The 13349-nt window shown below is 39.7% G+C and overlaps 1 protein-coding gene across 2 annotated transcripts in view; it reads left to right on the forward strand.

The window, feature by feature from the left end:
• The first annotated feature begins 6018 nt into the window (after positions 1 to 6018).
• Positions 6019 to 13349, forward strand: part of Wdr37 (WD repeat domain 37) — a 71133-nt gene continuing 63802 nt past the window's right edge. Inside the window, exons 1-2 of one of the 2 annotated variants that reach the window (XM_071619875.1) lie at positions 6019 to 6125; positions 6215 to 6281. The gene's annotated coding sequence lies outside the window, so the exon portion shown is untranslated. Of the gene's footprint in view, positions 6126 to 6214; positions 6282 to 6679; positions 6853 to 13349 lie in introns of those variants that run through there. The other variant, XM_027948025.2, reaches the window with a different exon arrangement.

A 13349-nucleotide genomic window follows, 5' to 3' on the forward strand; every position in this document is an offset into this window, starting at 1 on the left:
GATACCTCAGAGGTGTGGTATCCACAGCCTTTGCATTGATTCTGATTTTGCTGTAGGAGGGCATATCCCCCATAGCCATTTCTACATGGAGCGTGGTCATTTGCTTGGGGTTTTTGATTCTTCTAATCTTTGTATTAAAGTATCACTGAAGATTGAGTATGTTAATTTGAATATGTTAATTTATGTGTTCTTATATCTCAGCACAGACTTTCTTACCTGGGTTTAGTTCAGCAGCAGAACTTTTACCCTATGAACTTGTAGAGCCACCACAGATTCCCAGAACATTTCATGGAAAATAAGTGAGATGATGTATAAGTGAAGAGTCAAGCATGATGTTTAATATACTGTAGATGCCCTTAAGATCCTACTAACTTCTTAGAGCCACCTATATTCCTCCTCATGCAGGCCTCCTACATCTTCAAACCAGCAGTACATCAAGTCCTTATCCAACTTCCAGCCTGATTTCTTTTGCCATCTACTGGAGGTAAATCTCTGCTTTTAAATGCTCCCTTTGGTAAAATCTCCCTATCTTAAAGTTGACTGCATCATATAAGACAACCATGGAATCATCTCCTATATTTACTAGTTCTAGCGACTAGAAATGAACATTATTTTAGATGTCCTCTTAGAAAAATAGGTCATTTTAGAATTATGCCTACTATGAAAGCTGATCAATAAGATTTTTGTTTTCAGTATTGTTGTCATTACTAGACCTAAAGCTTAATCCTCCTGTATTCTTCTGCTTTTTTTGGTCCTTCATTTATTGTTTACTTTTTCAACAAGGTGTTTGTTTCCTTTATGTCAGGCACTAGGGATACCAAAATAAATCTAGTGGCTACTATTAAGGAGCCTTATCTAGACAAAAGATTAAACACACAATCTGATACATTTCTAAGACAAATCTCTAATTTAGAGGCATGAACAAAAATGCATCTTAGGTGATTGACAAGATATGGTACTTGGATTGGAAGGAGGGATAAGTCTAGGGTGACTCCTGGGTTCCTGGTGTGAGAAAGTGAGTGAGGCTATGCAGATAAATCATATATGGGGAGGACCAGTACAACCAAAATAGACAAAGGATATAAACAGTTCTGATATGTTTTATTTATAGTGCCTGGGAAATCTAAGTTACAGAGTGCACATCTTCTATAATATGCACAATCACTTTCCCTTTTTTGGGCAATATTTCCTCCATCTGTTCTAATAATATGATTTTTAAGGATACTGCAATTAGCCCATTGAATATAGGGTTGGGTGAGTAAAGGCCTCAACATGGCCATCCAGTATTTCTCCCAATGGATTTTCAAAATTGTAACAATGAGAAAAGGTTCAGTGTCTCTTTGGTAGTGAAACTGAGAATGTGATCCTGTCAACTGCCAGATGATGATAATCTGCCTTGTGGAAGATGGTCTATAGTATAAGAGATTGAAGGTCGTAGGCAGAGAGAAGTAAAGCATAGAGATGGAATGAGTCCCTGGTTTCAGTTTGTCTTTGTGGTCACTTGGACTCCTTTTCTCAGTTTCATTTTAAGAATCAAAGAATTCTTTTCCTAATCAATTTTAAGTTCCCTTGCTGTCTCCTGCATTCACAAAAACCTTGACACATATGCAATTGTTGATTCAAGTGAACACCATTTGAATATTTAATGTGCCTCAGGTACTAGTATAAATATTTTTCATGTATTAATTTGATTAATACACAAGTGTAAAAGACAGAATGTTTATCCCTGTTTTACTAGTTAGCACACAGCAGTTAAACAACTTGCCCAAGATAACACATCCAGTAAGTAGCAAAAGTCAGGATTAAAATCTGGGAGATCTAGCTCTAGTCTAGCCACGTGCTCAACTACCTCTTCAGGTAAAGGTACACTGTACACTCACTAAAAAGTCCCAGTCTTGGGAGAGAGTTGTGGGCTGAAAGTAGAGATCTGTATCTATAAACATACACACTATAGGTGAAACTATAAGAGTGGATACAAGAAGGTGTGGAGTGAGAATAGAAAAGGGCAGCATGTGGATTACTGAGGAGCCAGTGTGTAAGAGGAAAGTCAGAGAGAAGCACATCTGGAGAGGAATCCTACTCTTTCTTTATATGCTTCCATTCTCAGGAATGTACAATGACTCCTCAGTACCTACTTCCTTGATACTATGGGGTTCCATTGTAAAGGCTTCTCATGTTCTGGTCTTCTAAAATTATTTTTCACTATTCTCTGGAACATTACCTTCACTCACACCAGTTTCACCAGCTTTCTTGCTGTCACTTTTCTACCCATCCTTTCCATCTTTTTATTTCTGTCTAAAATGTGCCACTTCTTCATCCATTTCTCGCCCAATCTGTATGTCTTATTTGGCCTTCAAAGTTCAGTTTAAATTTCCTTTGTGCATTCTTCGACTATTTCAAACAAAAAGTAGTCATTTTTCTTTTTTATACTATGAATGTACTTATAGTTAATATCATGCTCATGCTTAATGGACTTTATTTTGTTTCATATTTAGTTTTGCCTTAAGTGACTTGTAATTTCTTTGAAGTCTGGGATCACATTTTGTTTGTGTCTTCACACCAGTGTAAAGGTAGCTATGAGAAAATGAATGCCTATTAAATAAGTAATAGTTCATGGTGGAAATGTTACTGGTGCCAGGATCCTTTTATTTTATTTTTTTAGGTGCCAGAGATTGAACTCAGGGGCACTTAACCACTGACTTAACCACCCAGATCCTTTTTTTTTTTTTTTTGAGACAGAGACTCACTATATTGCTGAAGCTGGCTTTGAATTCACTATGCTCCTGCCTCAGTCTCCCAAGCTGCTGGGATTACAGGCACAATCCACTACCCCCAGCCAGGATTCTTTCTTAATTTGTGTGGCTACTTAGGATATTAGGTATAAGAGTGAAAAGGCATAAACCATTCCAGCTTTCAGAACTAAGATTTTGTTGTTATTTGACTTGATGATGCCAGTAAGTTACCACATAAGTAGACACTTCACACACAAAGAAACATGTACTTAAACATTTAACAATAATATCTTCTATAGTTCCTTCCATTCTTTCCATTGTTCAATAAAATTTATAGAAGGCTGTCATTTGAACTGAGTTCCTATACTAGGCCCCAACAAATCAAACTGACATGGTGTTACTCATGCTAAGTGCCACATAAACTGGAGTTCTAAGGAACCAGGTAAATCTCCTGAACATATCAGTTTCTTCTGAAAACAGGAGGTTCACAGTAACTATTTGGAAGGGCCTAGTCAACCCTAGCTATGTTAATAAGGAAGTCTCATCTGCTTTAACCATTATTAAGAAAAGTAACCTGTAGCAAACTGATGTTAGCCAACCTACTTTTTTATGTTATTGTTTCCTTCTTTCCACCTGATAAAAAAAAAAACAACTCTTTTGTCATGCTCAAAGGAGCACTCATTCTTTTTAGAATGAGATGCTTCCTAATTCTAGAATCTCTAATAAAAGTCAATTATATCCTTAAACTTGTTGCAATTTTTAAAAACCCATAAACAATTCCCAATCTCCCAATGAATAACATGAGTCCTTAAAAAGGGGACAAGAAGGAAGAATTCCTATATTTACATTTTATTTATTTCTGTAGTAATGGGGATTTAACCAGGGCCTAGCACATGCTAAGTATGTGCTCTACTATTGAGCTGCATCTTCAATGCTTTTTATTTTTTTATGGTCCTGTGGATTTAACCCAGGAGCATTCTACCACTGATCTCCATCCCCATCCTTTCTTTTTTGAGACAGTGTCTTGTTAAGTTGCACAGGTTAGCCTCAATTTTATAATCCTTCTGCTTCAGTCTCCTGAATAGGTGGGATTACAGGTCTGGATTTTATATTTGTCTTTTAGACAGACTTATTTTCTCTTTGATTTTATGATTTATAACATAGAGTGGTCTGACCAAATATTATGGACCTTTGAAGATTCTGTTCTGCAAAATGTTGCCATCAGATTGGGCACAATAATAGCTCCATCATTGTATCTTTGGTAATCTTAATACAGAAAAATGCAGGATTCTTAAAGCAAAACAGAGAAAGTTTACTATATATACCTAGCCTTGTTTATGCAACTCAGATTCATACAGTTATTTTCATATAGTTAATAGTAACAAAAATTGAAGAGACTCAGGAGAAGGTTTCACTTCAACCACTTATTCTGCTGCTTTGGGATAGTAACTAAATATCTTAAAGCATTTTTCCATAAGAGAGGCATAACAATACCTCTTCCAATAACTGTGCCACTGCTATATAATGTAAATGGGTTGCAAGTTATGTGGTATTGATAAACAAAAGGATAGTAACTGTGTGCTTAGAGACCAGTATAAAGTTATTTAAAGTATCTTCTTTTTCATTTGTATGTACCTTTTGCCAACAGAGATATGGTTTTCTAACACCATCTGTAACAGGTTTACAATATACGTTTGATTGTTAATTAGGTAGAGTTTTCCAACATTTTCCCATGATTACTACTTCATTTTGAAAATATCTGAGTGTCATCATAATGAGAACAATGCTGATTTGTTTCTTTATGCAAAATCATGTACACTCCTTTTATAGACACAAACCAAACATATTGCTAAAAAGTCTGAAGACCAAACATACTTGTTGAGATTAGAATAGTTTTCCCTTTTGTCTGTCACATGGACAATACACAAAGGAAGGCTCTACTCGAAAACTAGAATGAGGAAAGATGGCAAGTACTTGGTGGGTGAAACTTAACACAGAGGATGTGATAATATTTTTCAACGTGAGACTGGTAGCATTTACCCATCAGTTCTTTTTCCAGTGTCACAGATGAGGTCCAGGTGACCTAGGTCAGCAAGTCAGTACTGACTGATGTCCTCATTAGTCATCCAAGTGAAGAAACAGACATATACAGGGAGAATGCCATGTGAAGATTGAATTTTTACTGCCACAGAGAAGGAACACCAAGGATTGATGGTAAACTCCAGAAACAGGCATGGATAGATTCACCCTCATATTTCTCAGAAGGAAACAACAACTTGATCTTGAAGGTCTAATCTCCAGAACTCTAAAATTAGAGAAAATTTCTGTTCAAGCCACCTATTCTGTGATTTTGTTACTGCAGCCCTATCAAACTATACACAGTGGGGAGAATGTGGGCTTTGGCATCTGGATCTTAATCCTTGTGCTGCATGCTGTCTTTTTTCACTTTTGAAGTCATTTCAACATTCTCATATTTAGGTAAAATTCAGTTTAGAATAGTAGTTTCCACTTTGTGTTCTTGGGGATTAAAGAAGTTACAAATTATTTGAATTGACTGGCCCTCAAAACTTGATTCCTTTCTTTTGGTTTTGTGATACCGCATAATGTACTCAATTGTGGCTTTTGTGGAATCCTAAATATATCAAAGAAAAACATTACTACCATTAACAGTATCTTAAGTGCCATACAAACTATGGATGTTATATTGCAAAACAAAACCACCTAGTAGAATGTGAGTTAGTTGAATATGATAATATGGGCTATTATGCCTAGCAGAATGTCTTGTATAATATTTGTTGCTAAATAATATTTGTGACAAACTTCTAGTTTGGAAATGATTTTCTCTAAGAATCCATATATCTTAGTTCATCTTGCAGAATTGTTTCCAGTGATAAGCTTTTATATTGACTGCAGAAGTAATTTCACGTTTTACTTTACATATATCTTTGGTTATTTGAATCCTCAAGCACATTAAATTTGCTTCTTCTCCAAAAACATATCACTGCTTTTTGAATCTGAATCTCGAGTATTATTTTAAAATAATACTTTAAATAATGCTTTCGCACTTTTGATTTAGTCCAGATGAGCTTTAAAGACTCAGGTAGAGTTGTTTGTAGAGAAGGCTGTTTATGTAATGGTTCCAGTCTATTATGTAGTTTTCCAACCTAGATTAAAGCTTAAGTCCCACCTTTTGCAGTGAACAGCTGATTCTGTTTTCTCTTTTTTAGCCAATGGTGATCAAATATTTCAGAAGGAAACTGGGTGAGTCATCTTCTGCAGATAAGCTGAAATATTAATAGTTCTATCTCCATCAGGCTCCCCTGCAGGCAAATAGCAAGACTACCACAGAGCGCTGCCAGTTAAGCGGTTAGCAGCAAATTAGCGTATAAAACGGTGTGGATTTGAAAGATTTCGGAATTGATTGTTATAAACAGTATACTTGACCTTGCATTTTAAGAGACTATTTTCCTTCTCGTCTTTAGTTTTTAGGACAGATGGATTTGAAACCTGCCTGACCGTGGACCCCCCGCCCCCGGAACCGCTGCTGCGGTGAGTAGCTCGGGTGATTTCTCCCAAGGTGGAGGCGCCCGGGGTCCTAGGAGACGGTGCCCGAGCGCCTGGGTGGCCAAGGGGCTGTAGGGCCGGGCTAGCTCGGGACACGAGTCCCGGCGTGTCCGCGAGGCTCGAGCCCTCCAGCGTCCGAGCCCGCCCGTGTCACCAGGGACGCCATGCTCGCCGCCTTCCCCAGGTCACTCGTCCGGCCCCCGTTCGCGCCCTGCTACGGTTAGCTAGGATGGCAGGGCGACTGCACCATAGCGCAGCGCACAGACCTGCGGGGAACCGGGCCTGCGGGGCCGAAGCCTGGACGAGACTTCCGGAGGCGCCACGCTTGGGCGGAGCTTCCGGTGGCTCTGGGTGTGGGGCGGTGGTCAAGAGGGACTTCCGGCGGTGCCGGAAGTGCGGGGACGGTAAGTTGGGGGTCGCTGGGTCGCGTCAGTGCGGAGTCGGCTGGTGTCCTGCAGGTCTGCGGGTCAGTACTGCGGGCCGTGTCGTGGGGACTTACGGGCTGAGTGCCACCCGGGCTGGCTCCGGGCGGTGGAGAGTACAGCTGCTGTGACAGGTAAGTGCCGCCATCTTCCCAGCTGTCGGGCTCCGTGTCCTTCCCGTGGTACCTGGAGGAGGAGTGGGTCTCGGGGAGGGGGTCGAGGTGGACCGGAGGATGCTGCGGAAGAGGAGTCGCTGTGCGGCTGTGGCAGGGCCGGCGTGGGACGGTGTCAGGGTCGCTTGGGCCGGTGTTCGCGGCGCCCTTTTTCCCTCTGGTGTCCCAGAGCGGCACCTGCCCGGGCTGCCAGTGTCGCGCGGGAAGCCACTTGGAGGCTGTTCGAAGACGGTGGTCTACGATTGCAAAGAGGGGGTCTTGGCAGGGCCGCTTGGAAGGGGCCGGAGTGCGCGGTGCTCGGATGCCGGAGTGGTTGCCCCGCGCAGTGCTTTTGGTTTCTCTTCTCAAGGCTTCGCCTCTCCTCCGGGTCCTCTGCTACTGGCCAGGCAGCTGTTCTCCGAATAGAACAGCAACACCTGTAATATACCTGCCTTCCAAAGTTGCATGAATAAGCCCTTCACCTTGTGAGCTGAAACATCCGAATGTTATGGGCGGATTTGAAAATCAGTCCGGACTTACCCATTTTTGTTCAGACACCTCACCCTGTGTGAAGTTGGCCCCTTGCCGTATGGTGCCCACATCTGTCCCCCTTGCCTCCTGACCGCAAATTCCTGGTTTGGCAGTACCAATGTATAAGATGTTCTCTTCCTCACTTCTAAGAATGTGATTTTTTTCTTTATGCAACTTTGTAACTTTTTGTAACCCAGTAATTTTTCACTTTTTTATGAAGTGTGTTTTTTGATTATGATTGCTTATGATTACTTTTCCTGCGTCCTTTTTATTTGTGGTTTTTAGTTTTGTAAGCCTGTCTTTACCCTCAGTCGGGGTTGAGATGTGACCAGAGATTTGGATTCCTGTATCTCAACTGATGGCAGTAAAGCTTCATGTCCTGCTTCAAGACTGACCCGGTGATTTATTACTTATGGGCCACATCATTTGGAGGCCCTAGAGAGATCTCAGGTTCACGGGGATCCCGAAGCCTTGAACGCAGAAGCGGGTACTCTCCTTCTCTAGTTGTGGGAGCTCTCTGCCTTGTAAGATTCTGGGTCCCCTGTGGTAATGGATATGAGCCTGCCCATGAAGGAGCCTCTGGTGTGGCTCATACTACATCTTGACCCTGATTGAGGTTATGGACAGGCTTATAAAGCTAAGAAACACAAAAGTGGGGGAGGCAGAAGATGCAATCATAATCAAAGATACAGTTCATAAAAGTGGAAAATTACCAGGTTATAAAAAAGTTACAAAGTTGCATTTTAAAAAATCACATTCTTAGAAGAGAGGAAGGAGAAGAGACATGTCTCTATACATTGGTACTGCCAAACCAGGAACTTGCAGTCAGGAGGCAAGGAGGGCAGATGTGGGCACCATATGGAAGGGGACCAACTTCACATAGGTAAGGTGTGTGAACATAATGGGGTAAGTCTGGTCAGGATTTTCGAATCAGCCCATAATATTCCCCCTCTTCTAAAGACAATCAAATCCTTGATTATTCTATGTTGGGTATGTGGCTGCACATATACATCAGTTTAACAGAGGAAATGTGTTGTTCAGTGAAATTTAATAAGCTAGTTTAAGACAAGAGCCAAGGAGCAATCCTGTGAATGTTAGGACCACAGGTCCAGCTAGGCCAGTGAGGAGGGTAGTCTACCAAGGGTTCCATTCGTACCATCTCTGGATCCAGGACTTATTTTGTTTTAACTCTTGATTTTTCCTTTGTATCTTTTTTCTTGTTTTGGCAAAGGAACTTTTAATGACTCCAGATTTATTTGCACAGAAGCACCAAGCTTTCCTTAGGGTCATATAGAGCCTTCCTTGGGACGTGAACAAGAGATCTAGGCCCCTATGATTCTGAAGTGCCACTTCAGTTGAATATTAGACTTGGTCATATAAATGGTTGATTTCCTGCTCTAAGTGGCTTAAATTGTCATTTACCTCCTGGGTGAGAGGTGAGTCCCTGTTCTCTTTTATTAAGGCTGCAAGACCCACTGCAATTGCTCCTGCTACATTTAATCCCACAAGGGCCTGGAATGAGGAGAGGAACTGCCCTTTTTATCTGGACATAGGTGATTTGGAGCCCCTCCTGGCCTACTGTAGGTGTAGGTCTGAAGTAACACATGCACTACAATGCAGATGTTGGGATATTGCTGTGAAGAGGTACATTGAGACAAACCACTGTCACAGGCAAACCGAGTGTCATTAGGAGCAAAATAAGATACAGTATAATTTCCAGAAATATTATAGGAGTAAATGTTCACAGGAAAGTTAGGAGGCATATCGGTACTAGGAAAACCAATACAAGTGGCTTTTTCTAGATATACCCCTAAAGTAAGCTTGGGTCCAGAGTTTATACAGTAAGTAGTATTTGGCTATACTGTGGGCATCTCTGTGGAACCCAACCCTACATAGTAAGGAGGCTTAGATTTTAAGCATAGCCAGCAATCATTTGCCAATTCTGGCCATGATAGGTTAATAAACCCATGAACAGTTTGCAGTAAGGGGTAAATATTTTTTTTTTTAGTCTTATCTTTAGAGGATGGTCGGGTCTCTGTGAGCCATTCATTCCTCCATGGGTGATGTTTTTGCTGTTTTGACTCAGGTGTGATGAATCTGCTCTGTAAGTTTATCTACCTTCATGGTTGTTGAGGTGGTCAGGATGGAGTGGGGTCCTCCCCAGCTGGGAGTCAGTCCTTTCCTTTTGGAACTGCTTGATGTAGACATTGTCTCCAGACTGGATCGGATGTTGGAAATCAGTGGTCTCTTGGGATTGGGTCTCTTGCAGGACTTAAAGTAGTCTACAAGAAGTTGGTGGCTGATTTCTGCCAAATGAATGTCATTTTCTCAAGGAAGCAAAAGATGAAATCATGTTTCCCATACATGATTTCAAAAGGAGAAAGATTTCCCTTATAAGGGGTGCATCGGCCTGTAAGAGAGTGACAGGAAAAAGCATAGGCCACCTAGCACCAGTCTGTAAGGCAGATTTATGAGTGTACACTTTAGGGTCTGGTTTATGCACTCTACTTGCCCAGAACTTTGGGGACGCAAGCACATGGAGTTTCCAGTTTATATTTAGAGCCTGTGATATTCCTTATGATACGGCTGCAGTGAATGCTGCAGCCATTATAGGTTATCTGACCTATGACAATTGGCAATTCATAGTGAGGTATGATTTCATTGACAAGAAGTTTTGTAACAGTCCAAGCAGTTTCATTTTTGGTAAGATATGCTTCTGGCCAACCTGAGAAACTATCCACAAAAATTAAGAGATATTTACAACCATTCAAAGGAGGCCTTACCTCAGTGAAATTGACTTCCAGGTGGTCTCCAGGCAGTTCTCTTTTGCAGATCCCAGGGTAGGTTTGCCTTCCTTGTTTGATATTTACCTGTTGGCAGGTTGGACATCGCACAGAGATGTCTTGGGCTGTTTGTTTTAGTCCTGGAATATAATAGGCCTTAGACAGAAAGTCAGTTAACTCGTTCTTTCCCCAATGGGTTGCAGCATATAAATCTTGGAATAAGGAAAAGTCCACCAGGTTCCAATTTGGTTCCCCCTTTTCTTTGGCCGTCTCTAAAGAGATAATGTGGAGATAATGTGGTGGGAATGAAGGCTGGTTTTAGGATATAAAGACAGGGTTACCTTGGTGGCTGGTTTGGAGACTTAAGCCATCTGTTCTGTTTTGTCTGCAAAATTGTTTCCCTATTAACTGGTGAATCTCCTCTTTGGTAACCCCGGCAGTGTATAAAAGCCATCTATTTAGGTAACCACATTGCCTCAAGTAGGGCTAATATTTCATCTTTATTTTATTTTTTTATGAACTTTCTTTCAGCAGTTAGTAACCCCCACCTCTATAAATGGCTCTGTGCACATGGAAGTAGCAAAGGTATATCTGCTGTCTGTTTAAATATTTACTTTCTTACTTTTAGCCCACCTTAAAACATGTATCAGGGCAATTAGTTCCTGTGTTGAGGTTCCTGCTTGGAGTGCCTGAGCCCAGATGACTTCAGTTTCTGTGGTGACTGCAGCTCCGGCCCTTCAAGTTCCATCTATGATTTGGCTGCTGCCCTCTGTGAATAGAAAGGCTTCTGCCTCAGTCATAGGAACATCAGTCAAATCAGACCTTCCTGAGCTCAACTGGTCAAGCATTTTTCCATGGTTGTGGAGGGGCTCGTGTGAGTCATCTTCTGGCATCAGTGAGGTGGGGTTCAGGGCCCGAGCTGGGGCAGAGGTGAGCTGAGAATGGTCAAGCAACAGACTCTGGTATTGAATAATATTACTGTTGGTCATCCATTTATCTAGTGCACCATTTAGGAGGGTCTCTACAAAGTGTGGGGTTGTCACTGTGAGGGGTTGTGCTAACTTACCTTATCAGCCTCCTTAACTAAAAGGGAAGGGAGGGGCTGCTATGATATGTAAACAGGCAGGCTATCCGGACACTACCAGGTCTAATTTTTTATCTTTTCCTTAAATATCATTTTATAAAGTTTATATATATTGTTTTCTGAGTCTGAGCATTGGTTAACATAATATTATTTAAAACATGAATCAAAGAAAGACTGAGAGCTTTTAAGTCTTTCTTTTGTGTGGAAAAGTAGCAAAATGTTTTTGTTTTACATTATTAACCTTTAAACTGATCAGAAATTGGTTATCTTTTAGAATCAATATTTACATTAAAATTTTTTTTTAGTTGTAGGTTGATACCTTTTATTTTATTTTTATGTGGCGCTGAGGATCAAACCCAGTGTGTCACGTATGCTAGGTGAGGGCTGTATCACTGAGCCATACCCCAGCCCCAACATTTACATTTTTATCTCAGTGTAAAAGGTAACATAAGGTTTAGGTTTGGTTACAGAACTTTAAATGATTAATAAATGCCCAATAAAATTTATTATCATTATAAGTCTGAAATAATTATTATGGGCAACTTCAGTTTGGAGAACACCAGCTTAATAAAATGTTCTTTTAAACCTTTTACTTTAAATACTTGTATACCTGGAAGATATGAACACAAAATATACAAAAGAAGAGTAATAACACCACAATTATGTTGTTTTATATTAACCAAATTTAGCTTTTAAAGAAAATTTAGATTGTATGATGTAATACAATACTCTAAAAACAGTTGTGGTTTGCAAGAGTTGTACAAACCCTTTTTTTTTTTAACTAGTTGCTCTTGGGGCTGAGATTGTAGCTCAGTGATAAAGTGCTTGCCTCACATGTGTGAGGCACTGGGTTCAATCCTCAGCACCACGTAAAAATAAACAAAGATACTATGTGTTCATCTACAACTAAATAAATATTTAAAAAAAGACTAGTTGTTCTAGAGAATATAACTTAACAGACAGAATGTTAAGAGTAAATTAATGTTTTAAGAAATCCTTGTCATTTTAACATATAGATCAAACTCTGATTATATTAGTACATTAATATTTGACTTTAGGGAATAACCTTGAATAGCTTTGACTGTTTGTGTTACTTATATATAACCAACTTAGTTACACACAAACCTTTTAAAATTTATCCTTTATTTACATAGATCTTTTTATCACTTAATTAGACCCTCTTGTTGTTTACTTAGCTGTATTACAACTTTACCAACATAGAGACTTACCTAGATATGTTTTTCTTTTTTTACTAAATATATTTTATACCTAGAACCTTTTAGTTTTTTTTTGTCTGCCAATTTGTGAAAACAATGTTCAAGTATATCACCTCATAGAATTGAAGAAGTTAAGCATACTTTAACAGCTAGTGTTTTAACTTTGTAAATTAATCAGATGTCTTTAACAATCTATTGTTAATTTCAGATATGTCAAATCTAATTAACATTTTTTAAAAAGCAAGACACTAGACAAGTGTATTGAACAGTATTATTCGTCTCTTCCTTGTTGAAGAAAAATCCTAGAAATAATTTTATAGACATCTTTACTTTTATTTGTACCTGATTTAAATTTTAAATTGAATCCTTTAAATCATGTGACCCAAGAGTATTTGGATCCATTACAAAAAATTTTAATATATGAGCGTATATGTAAATATTTTTTTGATGAGAAAAGTTTATTTAGGGTATGGTAGTCCATACCTGTGTTATTCAGCTCTGTATTGCTATGACTGAAATACTTCACCAGAATAACTTAGAAGAGAGTAAGTTTACTTCTGAGTTCACAGTTTCAGAAATTCAGATCCTGATCAGATGGCTCCATTGCTCTGCCTAAGGTAAGGCAGACTCTCATGGAAGAATAGTATGATGGAGAAAAGCTGCTAAGATCATGACAGCCCAGAAGCAGAGAGAGAATAAGGTATCAGGGACAAAAATATAAACCCAAAGCATGCTCCCAGTGACCTGCTTCCTCCAGCCACACCCACCTGCCTACAGTTTTTATCCAGTATAGTAGTCCTTTCCATTATTAATCCATCAAATGGAATAATCCAGTAATTAGGTTACAGCTTTCATAATCTAGTC

The sequence above is a fragment of the Marmota flaviventris genome, chromosome 12, assembly GCF_047511675.1.
Source record: "Marmota flaviventris isolate mMarFla1 chromosome 12, mMarFla1.hap1, whole genome shotgun sequence".
Classification (NCBI taxonomy): domain Eukaryota; kingdom Metazoa; phylum Chordata; class Mammalia; order Rodentia; family Sciuridae; genus Marmota; species Marmota flaviventris.